The sequence below is a fragment of the Schistocerca americana genome, chromosome 3 (assembly GCF_021461395.2).
Source record: "Schistocerca americana isolate TAMUIC-IGC-003095 chromosome 3, iqSchAmer2.1, whole genome shotgun sequence".
In the NCBI taxonomy this organism is placed as follows: Eukaryota; Metazoa; Arthropoda; class Insecta; order Orthoptera; family Acrididae; genus Schistocerca; species Schistocerca americana.
Window position 1 is genome coordinate 808895191 of NC_060121.1, and position 18086 is coordinate 808913276.

The window sequence follows — 18086 nt, forward strand, 5'->3', positions numbered from 1 at the left end:
ATAAAAAATATAAAAGAGTAAAAATCACCCCCTAAAAAATTAAAGCTAAAGTGAGAAGGGTAGCTACCTAGTACGAATTTTTTTTTTTTTTTCAGACAAGAGAGATTCTTAGTCGCTGATTGGCTCCTCTCAGGATACGCAAAGCAGAGGCTTGCTCTCCCAGTGTAGAAACCCCTTGTGCTGTGTCTGAATTGTCTGCCAGGTCATCGGAAGCCGCAAGAGGGGAGATTCAATGAGTAGAGGATAGTTTGATCCATTTGTACAACGTGGAGGTGGGTTTTTCTGCTAATTCGGCTCCAGTACCGAGGCTTAGTAGAAAGTGATTGTAATTCTTTGTCTTCTGGTCCTCCTCTGGTGGAGAACTGCAGGTCTTTCCCTAATGGGTGAGACTTGTGGTCAGGGACTAGTGGTGGACTAAGAGCCAGTGGCAGTTTCCAACTGTAGCAACAGTGGAACTGCATATAACCTCGGAAGTATCATGTGTCATAAGGTTGAAGTTATTCGTCCTGAGTTAGGTGTCCGACGTCTGATATTTCACTAGTGTCGATATGGAAGACAGATAACAGATGATAGGGCTTCATATTCCAACTGCAGCTTAAAGCATATCACGTCGATCCGTCCACTGGCTGTCCACAGCCCACAATTGCCAGTCACTGATGCAAAAATAGCTTCAAATGGCTCTGAGCACTATGGGACTTAACATCTGAGGTCATCAGTCCTCTAGACTTAGAACTACTTAAACCTTACCAACCTAAGGACATCACACACATCCATGCCCGAGGCAGGATTCGAACCTGCGACCGTAGCAGCAGCGCGGTTCCGGGCTAAAGCGGCTAGAACCACTCGGTCACAGCGGCTGGCGTCACTGATGCCTTTCGTGACCTGTGCTCTGTGGAGTTTGACCTCGCTGTATTAGATTTGCCACTCGGATTGCTCCCTGGACTGTTTTTGTATGCAGAAGACAATTTTGCTAAGCTCTGGTTTTGTTTTTGGCTGCTCATTTCGTGAACTCTACCGTCGTCGACCTCTGGAATCATCTGTTTGTTCCTCTGGTCTCTACTTTAACCGCCACTGCGGACTGATCATGAACTGTGTTTTGCTTACGCAGAGTGGGATGCAAAAGAGGGCAGCACTCTAGCGCAGTAAGTCGCCCAGCGTGTGCTACATCATAAATGAAAACAAAAAAATTGAGTCAGAAGGAAATGATAATGAAAGCAGTATTAGATGCCTCAGTGCTGGTGCACGTTGCCCATTAATGGCTGTGACGGGCGGAATTTCCACTATAGAGAGGTAACACGCCAATGAATAGAACCGCGTATGCTCTTGTGACGTAGTTGCCGGCTGGTGAGTGGGGGTCGCTAGTAGGGTCGTGGTCTGTGAGAGCACCACTCCAGCTATCGCCAAGGTAGCCAGCCACCCGACACTGCTGCTGGCTGCCAACTACTCACGGTTCCGCTATGCCTTGTCACTGTGCGTGAGGAGCTCGGACGACTAGAGACCGGTCACCTCACAAGAAAGTCTAACGAGGAAAGTATTACAGTTTTTAGTACGCGATTTTGTTATCCCCTCGCTGTGTAAATGGGGGATGAAGCTCTTGGAGTTGTTGTTGTGGTCTTCAGTTCTGAGACTGGTTTGATGCAGCTCTCCATGCTACTCTATCCTGTGCAAGCTTCTTCATCTCCCAGAACGTACTGCAGACTACATCCTTCTGAATCTGCTTAGTGTATTCATATCTCGGTCTCCCCCTACGATTTTTACCCTCCACGCTGCCCTCCAGTACTAAATTGGTGATCCCTTGATGCCTCAGAACATGTCCTACCAACCGATCCCTTCTTCTAGTCAAGTTGTGCCACAAACTCCTCTTCTTCCCAATTCTATTCAGTACCACCTCATTAGTTACGTGATCTATCCATCTAATCTTCAGCATTCTTCTGTAGCACCACATTTCGAAAGCTTCTATTCTCTTCTTGTCGAAACTATTTATCGTCCATGTTTCACTTCCATACATGGCTACACTCCGCACAAATACTTTCAGAAACGACTTCCTGACACTTAAATCTATACTTCATGTTAACAAATTTTTATTCTTCAGAAACGCTTTCCTTGCCATAGCCACTCTATATTTTATGTCCTATCTACTTCCACCATCATCAGTTATTTTCCTCTCCAAATAGCAAAACTCCTTTACTACTTTAAGTGTTTCATTTCCCAATCTAATTCCCTCAGCATCACACGACTTAATTCGACTACATTCCATTATCCTCGTTTTGCTTTTGTTGATGTTCATCTTATATCCTCGTTTCTAGACACTGTCCATTCCGTTCAATTGCTCTTCCAAGTCCTTTGCTGTCTCTAACAGAATTACAATGTCATCGGCGAACCTTAAATTATTTATTTCTTCTCCATGGATTTTAATACCTACTCTGAATTTATCTTTTGTTTCTTTTACTGCTTGCTCACTATACAGATTGAACAACATTGGGGAGAGGCTACAACCCTGTCTCACTCCCTTCCCAACCACTGCTTCCCTTTCATGTCCCTCGGCTCTTATAACTGCCATCTGCTTTCTGTACAAATTGTAAATAGCCTTTCGCTCCCTGTATTTTACACCTGCCACCTTCAGAATTTGAAACACAGTATTCCAGTCAACATTGTCAAAAGCTTTCTCTAAGTCTACAAATACTAGAAACGTAGGTTTGCCTTTTCTTAATCTAGCTTCTAAAATAAGTCGTAGGGCCAGTATTGCCTCACGTGTTCCCATATTTCTACGGAATCCAAACTGATCTTCCCCGAGGTTGGCTTCTACCAGTTTTTCCATTCGTCTGTAAAGAATTCGCGTTAGTATTTTGCAGCCGCGACTTATTAAACTGATAATTCGGTAATTTTCACATCTGTCAACGCCTGCTTTCTTTGGGATTGGAATTATTATATTCTTCTTGAAGTCTGAAGGTATTCTCTTGGAGTTAATGATACATAAAAGGACAAAGTATGCTGCCTGAGGAAATGTAAAACGAGTACGTTACAACAATTTTATTTCCGCAAACAATGCAAAACAATAAATTTATGTCCATCACACATTCATTGAATTTGCACCTGAAGGCTCTTCTGCTATCAGGCGAATGGAAGACTTGGATTTGTAGGAAGGGTTATGGGATAGAGGAGTGCGGTTGTAAAGGCAGTGCCGCACAAGTCGCCAGTGCAACCATTCTACGGCATTGTTGCCGCATTTTCGAGTCCTTGTCGAATAGACATGACAGCAGATATCGTACGAATTCAGAGTTGCACTGTTAGGAGCGTAGCAGGTCAGTGCAGCCCATATGAAAGTATAACCGAAATTCTGAGACAAGCTGTATTTGAAGAATGTGTGACCAGTATGATGCTATCATTCTGTATTTTACGTAGGCATCGTGAAAATAAGATAGGAGGGTTTGGGCTATTAAATTCCACCTTCTGCAAAACATGGTGCATTTCTTTCTGATATTTACCCAAACATATTACCCACACCTATGTGTCATCTTCTGTGGGGGTCTCAATTTATTTACGCAACTAAACTAACTGTTAAAGTACTTTTCTACAGGGTGGTTTGTTTTTACGCCTTTTATCTTTCGATAGCATCTCATGTTTTTCATCCAGTTGTGCAATTTCGGCCGGTTTTCTTTTTCTATTGTAATTATATAAAGTGTTTTTTTTCACGTCTTCTTATACTTCACTCTTCGATTGTTTGCACAAATTTTTTATACAAAAGCGATGTCTGACAAAACACTTTTGTCGCTATGCACATGTAAGACACTGGCCCTTCACCACAGTGATTAACGTTTTGAATGCTTTTGTGTATAAGAGTTCCGATTTATAGGCAAAGCATTAAGCTGCATGCGTTGCAAGTATCGCGTATTTCATGTGTACACATTTATCAAACTCAAATGGTTCAAATGGCTCTAAGCACTATGGGACTTAACATCTGAGGTCACCAGTACCCTACACTTAGAACTACTTAAACATAACTAATCTAAGGACATCACACACATCCATGCCCGTGGCAGGAATCGAATCTGCGACCGTAGCAGCAGTGCGGTTCCGGACCGAAGCACCTAGAACCGCTCGTCAACAGCAGCCGGCACACATTTATCGACTGTTGCGCATTATTCCTTGCAAAAGTAACCACTTTTTCCAGTATCATTTGTAGTCCTCGACATACGACATATACATGTCAAGGAACACTACAGAATTGTACCACATTTGATCCCTGTTTTTCTCCTTGTTATTTGTTTTATGTTACCACTCCCCTATTTTATTGTTTCACTACATAAGTTTGGCTAGATTGTCAGGCTTTTGCATACATTTTTTTACGTTTCATCCTTGTGATTTTGCTGGAAGATTATGTTGTCAGTATAATTCCATCTACAATCCATCCGTCCTCGTCCCTTACTCTCACTGACACGTCATCATTGACCCAACTTTTCTGGATATAATTTTGACGACTGTAAGTAATTTCCGACAACATCTTCAACCTCTAATCTGGAGGATAAAAAAAGCGATAACTGATTATTTCCATAGAATGGTTTTCTTCAACACACAAGGACAATTACTACCCCCACTGTCAAGATGTGGGACACTTTCGTCTGCTTTCTTTGCCAAGGCCAGGCCTATTTAGGAGATCCTGTGGTATCTACACTACTGCGATCATAATTATCTTGACTGATGAGCAGTCAAGATAAGGTACCTTCGATTAGGCGATGTCGCCTTGATTGAACCATATTCGAATTACTAAAGTACAGTAACCTGCAGATTCCCTTGAGGATAATTCTATTGCTCTAGCTAATAAGGCGCGGCGGACGCCCTCATATGCGTAAGCGAAAATGAATCAGAAACCAGTCCCTCTTATTGGGGGACTTCATACAGTTTAGCAGAGAAGAGAATGACTAGAATTCGATATAAATGGATATACATAAAGCTTACGACATAGTCCTGCTAAGCAATTTGCGGGAGAGTATACTAAAAAATGGTGTCAATACGACTTACGAGGTGTGTGTGAAAAATAATGAGATTGACTACACTGTGAGCGATGTGGCAACGCTATGTTGTTCTACCTGTGTAGACCGGTGTGTTCATCGCTTCCAGATGCTCAGTCCGCGTTTCAGCTCCGTACAACAACCATGTAGTTTTTGAGAGCGCCATCAATGAAACTGCGTTTTTGTTGTGTGTTACGAAAATGGAACAATGGAATTTAGAGCAGCGCTATGCCATTGAGTTGTTGTGTGTTGAGCTTGGGGAATCTACGAGTGTTACGACTGAAAAGTTGAAACAGGCCTGTGGGGAATATTTCTTGCGAAGAGCACAAGTGTTTCTCTGACACAAATCATTTTTGAAAGGCCTCGAATACGTTGAAGATGAACCTCGCTCAGCGAGACCTTCAACTTTAAAAACCGACGAACAGGTCGAGCGTGTCTGTGCTCCTGTGAGATTGTTCCTCCAGGAAAAATCATCAACCAAGTGTTTTACAAACACGTCCTTTAAAGGTTCACGAAAAGCATGAATCGACTGACACCAGACATTACAGACAGGAGCATGCTGCATCTTCACAACGCCCCACGTCAAAAAGCCACTTCCACCACGGAATTTTGGATCTGAAAACACGTTCCTGTGGTTCCCGCCCCCCCCCCCCCCCCCAATTCATCTGATTTGAATCCTAGTGATTCGTCTTTTCCTCAAATTGAAAAAGTCTTAAAAGGACGGCATTTGGGAACTCTGTAGAACTTTCAGAGGAATGTGATCGACATGTTAACAACCCTACCAGTTGAAGCTTTTCAACATTGCTACCAACACTGGGAAGTACGATTTTCGACTCCGCCGCTGTATGGCTTCCAGGGAACAATGTTGTTGTTTGAAAAAAAAAAAAAATAAAGACTTTGGTTGATAAAAAATCAGTCTCATTACTTTTCTCACTTCGTATGTATTAGCTGTGAAGGAGTTCTACACTGGATGTACCAGTTGTGTAAAGATGGGTAAACGGGTGTCCGTTGAATTTAAAATCACAAAAGGACTCCGACAAGGATGTACTTTAACTCCTACTCTGTTCAAAACCTATGTAGAGAAAATCTTATAAGAATCAAACGTACTGTAACTGCTGCGTAATGGACGTTCCAGCTGACACAGAAACGTCGTAAATATAACATTTTGCGGACGACCAAGTGATCATTCCAACAGATGTTGAAGGGTATGGAATATATCTTCCGGAAATTCGGAGAACAATGTGAGCTATATAGTCTTTCTTCAAATCTTGCCAAAACTGAATATCTTGCAGTGGGTGGGAAGGGGTGCAATGGATTTTGAAACCAATGCTAGCAAAATAAACGAAAGTAGAACTTTTAAATATCTGCTGGTAACATCTTATGTTAGTGGAAAGAGCACAAAAGAAATAATAAATATATTTGGACTAGGCAAGTACGGCATCTGTCAGTTAAATTTTTTCCTTCTGGAACAGAAAACACACTACAAAACACCAAACCGTACAATTATGGAAAGTATTGCAATATGTGGGTCAAAAACTTGGGAACTAAATAAACATATAAACAGAGGCTTCTTGCAAATGAGATGGACTACTGGAGGCGGAGTAGTGAAATACCGTGATTGGATCACATAATGAACAAGGAAATACAGAGGAAACTAGAAGTTACAAAGACTACTACAGACACAATTTAAACGCAAAGGCTGCTTTGGTATGGGCATCTTGAAAAGGTGGATGATTGAAGACGGCCGAAACGAGTATGGCCTTGGACACCGCCTGTAAGGAGATAAAGAGGTAGACAAGCAAAAACTCGGAAACGGAATGTGTATGAAGAAATGCAAAGTAGGGATCATCGTTATGGTGACTGGATAAAGAATCAACGGAAAATGGGAAGCGAGGAACGGCGATAACAGTACTAAACTCGCAAATACATACACACAAAACAACACACAGATACACACATCCCCTTGCATTCCTGAAGTTTTACAGCGACCATCCACGCCTCGCAGCATCAGGCACAGCTACCCAAGTGTGACGCGGCCGCACCGGAGCGTTTCCGCCACGCTCGAGGCGGACAGAGAGTGAGAGTAACGCCGGCTTACTTGCTTGCTGGAGGGCGTCCAGCGTTTCCAGCCACTTAGTCATCTGACGCGACTCCGTAAGACGTCTCATGCAAATGTTCGAACTGCATGTCGGAAGTTCCATGCGGCTTTTCGCGGATGATGCTGTAGTATACAGAGAAGTTGCAGCATTAGAAAATTGTAGCGAAATGCAGGAAGATCTGCAGCGGATAGGCACTTGGTGCAGGGAGTGGCAACTGACCCTTAACATAGACAAATGTAATGTATTGCGAATACATAGAAAGAAGGATCCTTTATTGTATGATTATATGATAGCGGAACAAACACTGGTAGCAGTTACTTCTGTAAAATATCTGGGAGTATGCGTGCGGAACGATTTGAAGTGGAATGATCATATAAAATTAATTGTTGGTAAGGCGGGTACCAGGTTGAGATTCATTGGGAGAGTGCTTAGAAAATGTAGTCCATCAACAAAGGAGGTGGCTTACAAAACACTCGTTCGACCTATACTTGAGTATTGCTCATCAGTGTGGGATCCGTACCAGATCGGTCTGACGGAGGAGATAGAGAAGATCCAAAGAAGAGCGGCGCGTTTCGTCACAGGGTTATTTGGTAACCGTGATAGCATTACGGAGATGTTTAATAAACTCAAGTGGCAGACTCTGCAAGAGAGGCGCTCTGTATCGCGGTGTAGCTTGCTCGCCAGGTTTCGAGAGGGTGCGTTTCTGGATGAGGTATCGAATATATTGCTTCCCCCTACTTATACCTCCCGAGGAGATCACGAATGTAAAATTAGAGAGATTAGAGCGCGCACGGAGGCTTTCAGACAGTCGTTCTTCCCGCGAACCATACGCGACTGGAACAGGAAAGGGAGGTAATGACAGTGGCACGTAAAGTGCCCTCCGCCACACACCGTTGGGTGGCTTGCGGAGTATAAATGTAGATGTAGATGTAGATGTAGACAAGTGTATCCGGAATGAGTTGATATAACGAGGTGCGGTTTTCACTAAGCTATAGCGAACAATGCGGCAAATTTTCTCATGTAATCAAATAATGTTTAACATTTATAGTTGTCCAATTTTGACACCAATCTCTTTCTTTAAAATGGAACTACATATTTTTCAGTGTAACTTTGGAACAAGCATTTGAAGACGACGTCATCGACATTACATGTGTTGAAACTGATCAAATTGTAACCAGGTACAAGCGCCGCCATATCTTCCACTTTCGTTAGCATTGACAATGAGCAGATTCACGAGCTACTTGTCACGTCGCTACGACGCCGTGAGGAGAAGAATGTCTGCTGTACTGTACCAGAAACGGAGTGTCTCAGGAGGAATGGTCACTATTCATGGATGTGACAGGAACGACCATTCGAAACAAAAAAGTAAGTAAACAGGAGCTCTAAAATACACGACGTAAGATATATAGTACTTGCTCAGAAGAAAAGATGTGTTTCACAGCAGCAACGATAAACGAGCGCTCATAGATCTTAAGGTATGCACATAACTAGACATTTTTTCCTTGTTTCGGTCCATACTATCACTTCTCAACTTATATATAGCAAAGAGTTTGAAATGGAAGAGATTTGTTTCACAATGTCGAAAATGAAGAAGTGCTCATAGCTTTTTGAGATATTCATTTTAGAGTTTATGTTTACTAGACGTATTCGCTCCGAATGGTCATTCCTGTTATATCTCTGAATATAGGCCACTCCTTCTGGGACACGCTATGTAAGCAAACACGTAGCTCAAGTACATTTCACTTGTTAACCTGTGCGCTTGAACCCCAGCAGTGTGAGCTTTGGAGTCGTAGCGACGAGACAACTTGCTCGTGAATCTGTTTACATTTTGTCAATGCATACGGAAACGGAAGAGAAGTGGATGCAGTTTTCAGTCACGTCTAAGGTTTATGAGACATCTTCTCCTTATGGCGTTTACGGTGCTGTTATCTTGACACTAACAGATCAAGTGGCACACATGCTGGGTCACTGAAGGCCTCTTCGAAGGCTCTTTCCAATGAAATAAATAAATAAATTTGTTCTAATTAATTCAATTTGTTCAATATAGCTTAGCAAAATCCGCACAACGGTACACTAATAGCTAGTGGACATGATTTTTCCAGATCATCATCATGCAACATTGTACCTAAGTGACTTGTTGACAATGGGAAAGTGGAAAAGAAAAGAATCCAAACTTTTGAGATGTTTTGCTATAGAAGGATGTTGAAAATGAGATGGAATGACAAAATATGAGGAGGTTAGGTTCTTCTGAGAATCGACGACGGAAGAAAAATGTGGAAATCAAGTAACAGGAAGAAAAGACAGAATAATAGGACATAAATTAACACATCAGCAAGTAACTTGCTTGCTGCTAGTGGGAACTGTAGAGGGTGAACACTCAAGAGGAAGACAGAAACTGGAGTATATCCAACAAATAACTGAGGACGTTGGGTGCACGAGCTACTCAAGAGGTTGGCACAATTGGGCAACTCATGGTGTGTCTTGTGTATTGTGTATGAAACAAGAAACCTATAAGCGACGGAGAGGCTTCGTCTTGCCATAGTCCTCAGTTGTTGACAACCCCACAACAGGTCACAGCAGTCCGCCCACCCCACCGCCGCCCCACTCCGAACCCAGGGTTATTTTGCGGTTGGGATCCCAGTACACGCCCCCGCCCTGAGGACGTCTCATACCAGACGAGTGTAACCCCAAATGTTAGCGTGGTAGAGTAATTATGGTGTACACGTACGTGGAAAAAATGGTTCAAATGGCTCTGAGCACTATGGGACTTAACATATGTGGTCATCAGTCCCCTAGAACTTAGAACTACTTAAACCTAACTAACCTAAGGACATCACACACATCCATGCCCGAGGCAGGATTCGAACCTGCGACCGTAGCAGTCGCGCGGTTCCGGACTGAGCGCCTAGAACCGCTAGACCACCGCGGCCGGCCACACGTACGTGGAGACAGTGTTTGCACAGCAATCGCCGACATAGTGTAACTGAGGCAGAGTAAGGGTAACCAGTCCGCTTCGCCGAGGTAGACGGAAGACCACCTTAAAAACAGTCCACAGGCTGGCCGGCACACCGGACCCCGACAATAATCCGCAAGGCGGATTCGTGCCAGGAACTGACACGCCTTCCCGCTCGGGAAGCAGCGCGATAGACCGCGCGGCTAGCCGCGCGGGCAACAATTCGTGGTGGTCGGCATCAATCCAGTCAGAGGACTGAACATGTAAAAAAAATTCAAGATCTAGATTAGTCACAGTTTTGAACGCTAATATTGTCTACCACTCCAGTCAGAAACTATTGACTATGATGTCCTAACTATTTTCGAGACGAGCAGTCTCACTCTAAATCACTGAACATCGTACTCTTCACAAAGCAGTGCATTATAAATTGTTGAGCTCGTGTGACACAAAGCAGAAGTAACCAGACGTTCTTTACCTCTTGCTTTGTCCAGAGATGGTAATGCCGCCAGATCGATGTACATGGTGACAATTATTGAAGTAAATGGAAAAGCAACATAAAATAGTTACAAACTACGGCGTGCACACGCTTTATTCAATATGTAAACGTCACTACAGATATTCGGATTTCGGTTATGACATGTTCGATATGCCTGCCATCATTGGCGATGATGTGGCGCAGACGAATAGCGAAATTCTAAATGACTCGCTGATGTGTAGGAACATCGATGTTGTGATGACCTCCAGCATGGCTGTTTTCAGCTCGGTAATGGTTTTGGAGTTACTACAGTACACCTTGTCTTTAATATAGCCCCACAAAAAAGAGTCTTCTGTTTTCAGATCTGGAAAATATGGCGTCCAATCGAAGGCCATGCCAGTGGTTTCTGGGTACCCCAGAGCCAGAATGCGATCCACAAAGGTCTCCTCCAGGACATGAAACACTCTCCTGATTAGATGTGGTCGAGCTCCGTCTCGCATGGACCACATCTTGTCGAAATCAGGGTCACTTTGGACAGTGGGGATGAAATCATCTTCCAAAACTTTAATGAACCATTCGGTAGTCTCCGTCCCATAAAGGAATATAGCACGGATTGTTCCGTCACTGGACACTGCATACCGCACACTCACACGTTGAGGGTAAAGAGACTTTTCGATCGCGATCGAGTCCCGCAAATGCGCCAATATTGTTTATTGACGAACTAGTCCAAATGAAAGTTCTGTGAACAACAGTGTTACCAAAACACAAACGCTGTTCCATGGCCCTGGGGCTTAATTGCTGATCAGTTTGAATTTTGTGTGGGAAGATAGGCAGGTCTTCAACCACAATTTGTCGCAGTGTCTCCCGATTGATTCCTACCTGTTGTGCAGCTCTTTTGATGGATTTCCTGTTGTTGGTTTGGAACACAGTGAGTGTCTTATCAATGTTTTCAGGCGTTTTCACCCATTCTGGACGACAAACATTGTACACACCGTCATCACGAACACTACATGGTCTCTCAAATTTGCGAATCAAAACTTGATTGCTAGCACACTTGGACGGCTTGCCTTCAGCCTGAGCTCGGTAGCAAACTTCCTTTGAGCCGCAGATGGGCTGCTACTACTCGCATAGTAGGCCTTCACAAACGCTATACGTTCAGGTACGCTGTACTGGGACATTTTCACGTGCAAATGGCCGACAACAACAAGGTGCGCGCGTATGCGCTTCCCGTTCAGAATTTATGAGGATTTTATTTCATATAGTTCAATAATCGTCATCTTGTATATCACTCACTCATAGATTGAATGAGGAATCGTAAACGTCTTCCTTCCCGTACACTCACTTCCTTCGTATTCTTGCGAGAAATCTCTTTGTGAACTCAGGCTTGACTAGATTTATGTGGTCGTTCGACCTAATATTGCTCCGCTTATGTTTTCTTAGAATGTTGACGGTTGTGACTGGACTGATTAAAGTTATTGATTACCGATCATACAGGCAAAGGAAGTTTCTTATTTCGTCCCTTTACGCATATTACATTACATTTGTTTACGTCAGGTTTCAGGCGACGTTCATCACACTCACCGTCAATCATCTTACAGTATTCCTCTTTATCGTAAGAACCGACGCGACCAACCGATGCGAAACTGCAGCTTTTTGAACATCCTCAGATAGCTAATACGTCTGACGTATCGTTTTTAAAAAAACAAAAACAAAAAAAACTAAACTCCTCCCGAACAGGCCATGAAGGCCCAACGGTACCGACCGGCCGACGTGTCATCCTCATCCCATTGGCGTCACTCGATATGGATATGGTTATGGAGGGAGGGGCATGTAGTCAGCACACCGCTCTCCCGGCCGTATGTCAGTTTCCGAGATCGGAACGTATCGTTTATACATAATATTATGAGAAACAACAGCCGTGTCACACCTCATTTATCTACACTGGGAACTTTATTTGCTTGTGATTGCGTCGCTCCCTTAACCTTGAACTACTAGTTTCTGTTTACATGGATGTATTGAGTTCCGTAGCACATACGTTTGTTTGGCATGCACAGGCTGCGGAACTGTATTGGAATGTTATCAGGAATCAAGTCATCCAAAAAGATTCTCGTTGTGTGTGAAGTATGCTAGAGGCTAAACACAGTGACTTCTCTGCGCTACAGCAATTGAAACACAATTCACGACAGTGCTGCCAGAGCAGAACCACTTAACACAGCCTTCCGAAATTCCTTCACCAAAGAAGACGAAGAAAATATATCAGAATTCGAATGAAGACCATCTGCCACCATGAGTAACTTAGAAGTAGATATCTTCGGAGTAGTGTAGCAACTTAAATCATTTAATAAAGACAAGTCTTCCGGTTCAGATTGTACACCAATTAGGTTCCTTTCAGATCCTGATGACGCAGTAGCTCCATACCTAACAACCATATACAGTCGTTCGCTCGACGAAAGATCCGTACCCAAAGATTGGAAAGCTGCACTGGTCACACCAATTTTCAAGAAAGGTAGTAGGAGTAATCCTCTAAATTATAGACCCATATAATTAACGTCGATATGTAGGAGGGTTCTGGAGCAGATATTGTGTTCGAACATTATGAATTACCTCGAAGAGAACGGTTTATTAACACATAGTCAACACGGATTTAGAAAACGTCGTTCTTGTGAAACTCAACTAGCTCTTTATACACACGAGGTGTTGAGTGCTATTGACAAGGGATTTCAAATTGATTCGATGTTTCTAGATTTCCGGGAGGCTTTTGACACTGTACCACATAAGCGGCTTGTAGTAAAATTGCATGCTAGTGGAATATCGTCTCAGTTAGGTGGCTGGATCGTGATTTCCTGTCAGAGAGGTCACAGTTCGTAGTAACTGACGGAAAGTCATCGAGTAAAACAGATGTGATTTCTGGCGTTCCCCATGGTAGTGTTATAGGCCCTCTGCTGTTGCTTATCTATGTAAATGATTTAGGAGACAATCTGAGCAGCCGTCTTAGGTTGTTTTCAGATGATGCTGTCGTTTATCGCCTAGTAAAGTCATCAGAAGGTGAGACCAAGTTGCAAAATCATTTAGAAAAAATGGTGCGAAAATTGGAAACTGATAATGAAAAATATGAGGACATCCTTGTGAGTGCTAAAAGATCCGTTAAACGTCGGTCACACGATAAATCAGTCATATCCTAGGGCCGTAAATTCAACTAAATACCTAGCAATCACAATTACGAACAACTTAACTTGGAAATAACGCTTAGAAAATGTTGTGGGGAAGGCTAACCAAAGAGTGTGGTTCATTGGCAGAACCCTTAGAAGATATAACAGTTCTACGAAAGAGACTGCCTATACTGCGCTTGTCCGTCCTCTTTTGGAGTACTGCTGCGCGGTCTGGAATTCTTACCAGACGGGATTAACAGAGTACATCGAGAAAGTTCAAAGAAGAGCAGCACGTTTTGTATTATCACGAAATAGGGGAGAGATCACTGACATGATACAGGAATTGCGGTGGACATCATTAAAAGAAAGGCGTTTTTCGTTGCGGCGGAATCTTCTCACGAAATTTCAATCGCCAGTTTTCTCCTGCGAATGAGAAAATATTTTGTTGACCCCGACCTGCACAGGGAGAAACGATCATCAAATAAAATAAGGGAAATCATAGCTCGCACGGAAAGATATATGTTCGTTTTTTCCGCGCGCTATTCGAGATTGGAATAATAGAAAACTGTGCCGGTCACGTAAGTGTGATTTGCAGAGCACCCATGTAGATGTAGATGTAGATCTCATCTACAGATTTGTACATCTATTATCTTTAGTAAACTTGGGTCTACGGACGAGATTGGCCGCTGTGGCCGAGCAGTTCTAGGCGCTTCAGTCCGGAACGCGCTGCTGCTAAGGTCGCAGGTTCGAATCCTGCCTTGGGCATGGATGTGTGTGGTGTCCCTAGGTTACTTAGGTTTAAGTAGTTATAAGTCTTGGGGACTGATGACCTCAGATGTTAAGTCCCATAATGCTAAGAGCCATTTGAACCATTTTGCATCCAAAAAGAGGGGAACAATCGCACCTACTAAGTTGCAGGCTTCTGCTACTTTGCTGGTCAGCCTTGGTAACGAATCAGCAGTGCTATGGTTATTTCTGAAACCGGCTTGCTCGTGTGGTATATAATGTTACTGTTTTCTGCAAACTGCTGTAATCTGTTGATGATTGTTTCAAAGATTCTGCCAGTTCTTGGGGTAAGGTTATGCGTCAATATGAGTCATGTTTATTTTCCGGTTTTCCAGTTTTCAGAATACAACATTTTATCTACATAGGCTGTATTTATTCATAACCACTCTAGCAATTAGCTAATTTCGACCTATTGACTAGTGTCGTGCTTCAACAATCAATTATATATATTTTGGCGCTAAGTGATGGTATTGCGCAGCTACCAACGAATATCATTTACTGAGTGTGTTACTTTTCGTAGTGCTTTTTCACAGTCCCACCCTCTTACCTATGAGTTTTGAATGGGGCATGATGCACGATCTTATTGATTACACAGCTCTACAAAATAAATTTCTTTTTTCGTTGCCAGGGAAGTTTGAACGAAAATGGGATATTGTTATGATACTCATTCCGAGTTTATTTGTACTTTTTCCAAATTGGCTCTGGTTTTTGAGATATAGGTTATTTGTGGAAATGAGAGTTTCATGTGGATAATATCGACTGCAGGGTCCATATATGGTGTAATGTATTTGCTACCTGTTTTTTAATTAGTGATATTGTACTATCTTTATTAAACAATTGTGCTCAGGGAGTGCATCTGTGTGGTTGAGGATTACATCATGCAAACATCACACTGTCAGCATGTGTTCAGTCCTGTTGTGCGGTGCGTGTGTTGAAGATATTGAGGGTTGTGCAGATTTGAATTCGGCGGTACTCGACATTCATTTGTTGGCCGAGGTAATCCCCGCAACAGCCGATAGGTAGCGTTCAGTGTAAACAAGAAAAATGGCGATGGTCGAAAGTCACACACATGTGCAGTGCAGCTTCAAGGAGATAGAACCTTTTCATAGTGACGTAGCAAATAAGAGGTGAGTATTCATTTCACACAAAACAATTAATGATGTTTGTTGGATGTGATTGACATGCAAATACAAGAAAGTTCTGCATAATATGTAGTATTTGTGCAATTTTGTTTTAGGAAAACATGAGTTCTTCACGCCGTCTTTGCGTGAACCATCCAGATGAGTTCTGCTACATTTGTGGTGAATACGTTCTTCAAAAGAACAGGAAGAATATCACTCCTTTTGTGAAGGAAGCGTATCTGGCATATTTCGGAATTAAACTTGGAGATCAAGACAAGGCGTGGGCACCCCATAAAGTTTGTAAATGCTGTGTGGAGTGCTTACGGCAGTGGACAAAACGAAAAAGGAAAAGCTTAAAGTTCGGAGTGCCTATGGTATGGCGAGAGCAGAAGAACCATACAGATGATTGCTATTTTTGCATTGTTAATGTGAAAGGTTTTAATAGGTTCAAAAAACGAAAGTGGGAATATCCCGATTTGGAGTCAGCAAGAAGACCGGTGGTGCACAGCAACGATGTTCCTGTACCAACCTTCACAACATTACCCACGCTAACATCATCAGATGACGATGTGCACGGCGAGGAATGTACAAGTAGTGGTTCGGAATACGAAGGACGTGAGACACAACCCCGGCAGTTCGACCAGTAGGAGCTCAGTGACTTGATACGAGAACTCAATCTTTCAAAGCAAGCATCAGAACTCTTAGCATCCAGGCTTAAGGAAAAGAACTGTCTTCATCCAAGTGTTAAAATAACAGCTTACCGGACGAGAGAAGAAAACCTTCTTCCATACTTCAACCAAGAGGAGGTTATAGTGTATTGCAGCAATATACCTGGACTTTTACTTGAATTGGGGCTGCCGGAATATAGACCAGAGGACTGGCGTCTCTTCATAGACAGTTCCACTAGAAGTTTAAAATGTGTTCTCCTAGACAATGGCAATCGTTACGCATCTATTCCAATTGCCCACTCAACAAAACTTTGTGAAGCATATGCTAACATCAAGATCGTTCTGCAGAAAATTCAGTATATGCAGCACCAGTGGTTGATTTGTGTTGTTTTGAAAATGGTGAACTTCTTGCTTGGCAAACAAAGTGGATACACAAAGCACCCATGTTTTATCTGCATGTGGGATAGTAGGGCAAAGCACGAACATTGGAAGCAGAAAACATGGCCTCCAAGGGAACATATGGCTGTTGGTGAAGCAAACATCATTAATGAACCTCTGGTTAGTAGGGACAAGATTGTTCTTCCACCATTACATATTAAGTTAGGACTAATGAAGCAATTCACCAAAGCTTTATACAGAAATGGTAATTGCTTCACATACATCTGCAATACGTTCCCTGGACTCAGTAGTGAAAAACTTAAGGCAGGAATATTTGAAGGTCCTCAAATTCGCAGGCTCATCAACGATACCAATTTTACAAGTGTCATGACTGTCACTGAAGCATCGGCCTGGAACAGTTTTGTCGCTGTTGTAAAATGTTTTTTGGGCAATCATAAAGCTCCCAATTACGAGGAACTGGTCAAAAACATGCTCACTAACTTTCAAAACTTAGGAGCTAACATGAGCATAAAATTGCACTTCCTTCACAGCCACTTGGATCGATTTCCTCGTAATCTAGGTGATTTCAGTGAGGAACAAGGAGAGCGGTTCCATCAAGATATGAAAGGAATAGAGGAAAGATATAAAGGAAGATGGGACAGGCATATGATGGCAGATTATTGCTGGAATCTGCAACGTGACTGTTCTGAAGAGACCTATAAAAGGAAAGCGTGCAGGAAGCGGTTCGTCATGGACGGAAAATGATATACTTATAGAGAAACTTTTCAATTATGTTTTATACGTGGACAAATGCCTATCAGGTTTTCATAGAAGCTATTTATAAAGATTATTTTCTTTTTTCATTGTAGTTTGTAGCGCTCGAGTTCAGTATTAGCAATTTTTTCTAATTTTTTGAATAAATCATGCATTATCTCAAAAACTAGAGCCAAACTGCATAAATGGATGCTATATTCGTCCTCAGCACCACTAACCCATCCTAAAGCCACTCAAATATCCTTGGCAAGAAAATGAGTGTTGACCAGTGTTATGGATACGTTACAATGACCAAGGGATTGAATTTGACGAAATGCTAGCGTTATTGTTGATAAACACAGCACAGTTGAAAAAAAAGTTGTTAGTACAAGACATTCAGTATCTCGCGACAAGCAGTTGCAATTCATTTGCACACAACTGGAATTCCGCAACGCCAGACCGATATATCGACTTCGCCCACACTGACATGCAGCGAGGTCGTGGCCACGATAACTGCTGGAGTGCCATCTTGACTACTACTGAGTGAGGTGGCGCAATAGTTAGCACACTGGATTCACATCTGAGGGGACGGGAGTTCAAATCTCCATTCGGCCACCCAAATTTAAGTTTTCCGTGATTTCACCACATCGCTCCAGGAAAAGTGCTGAGCCCCTTCCATCCTTTCACAATCTGAG